A 1,358-nucleotide genomic window follows, 5' to 3' on the forward strand; every position below is an offset into this window, starting at 1 on the left:
ATAAGAATTTCAAACAGAGGAAAGGATAGAAGAAAAAAAGTACAAGAATTTCCTAAAGAGGAAATTATAGATGAAACAAAATCACTACCACAACCATTTCTTAAAGAGGAAAAGATAGATAGAAAAAAAAATCACAAAAGCAAAAATAAACAAAATACCTAGAGCAAGTGTGTTAAAATCACACAAGGAAAAAACTCGCTGCTAATAATTAAATCTTAATGAGCAACCATCTTCAAGGAACTACGTAAAGTTATGATATATGGTAGCTAATTGTGTTCACGAAGGGAGAAGAAAAACACAGGGGAGGTCCGTATGTATATTAAAATAAATCATCAAATTCATTATCCCTTAAAACAGATAACTCCATAAATAACTTAACAAAAACCAATGCTAATATATAACAGACATAACTATTATCCGGTACATTTTCAACACACAAAATTTTAAATTACATAACATTAAATCACACCACTAAATTACGAGAGAGAGAGAGAGAGAGAGAGAGAGAGAGAGAGAGAGAGAGAGAGAGAGAGAGAGAGAGAGACTCGCACCCCCAAATGCAAATAACTTCAACAGTAAAAATTTTTATTTTTTCACCCCTCCGGAAAACCACCAAAATAAAATCAAGATACGACCCATAAACGAGAGCTGCCTTCAATTTTGAAAGAAAAGGCACCAAAAGAAAAGACATCAAATGAAAAGGCACCAAACGAATAGGAATTTACGACTAAGGACAGGGAAGGCCATCCTATTCTCTCGCCAACCATAAAACGACACAATCATCTCCAATGAATGCTTAAGGAGGATCCTCGATTAAACAGGAAATAGGAATAGCTAGGAAATCCGAAGTTTAAATATTGAAAGTGTTGCGCATGATGGACGTGCGTGGCTTTAATGACTGACAAAGGGAAGCTGTTCAAATGGCCATCATCTGGAAATCTGGAAGGCTACAAGGACAAATTATCAGATATGCAAATACGAAAGAGGTTGTCACTTGATAAAATCAGCTGATAGATAATTTGATCAAAATTGGTAGGAGTAACTCGGGGGGGGGGGGGGCAAAATACTTAGTATGAATCAAAATAAACCCAAGGGCAAAAACAATAAAGTTAATTAAACATATAATCAGAAATGCAAATACAAGAGAGGTTGTCACTTACAATCAGCTGATAGACAATTTGATCAAAATTGGGAGTAACTTGGAGGTGCAAAATACTTAGTATGAATCAAACTAAAACTCGAGAGCAAAAACCATAAAGTTAATTAAACACATAATATGATATGCAAATCAGTTGATAGACAATATGATCAAAATTGAGAAGAGCAACTCAGTGGTGCAAAAAACTAGCATAAATAGA

This window comes from Palaemon carinicauda, chromosome 30 (genome assembly GCF_036898095.1).
Source record: "Palaemon carinicauda isolate YSFRI2023 chromosome 30, ASM3689809v2, whole genome shotgun sequence".
NCBI classification, from domain to species: domain Eukaryota; kingdom Metazoa; phylum Arthropoda; class Malacostraca; order Decapoda; family Palaemonidae; genus Palaemon; species Palaemon carinicauda.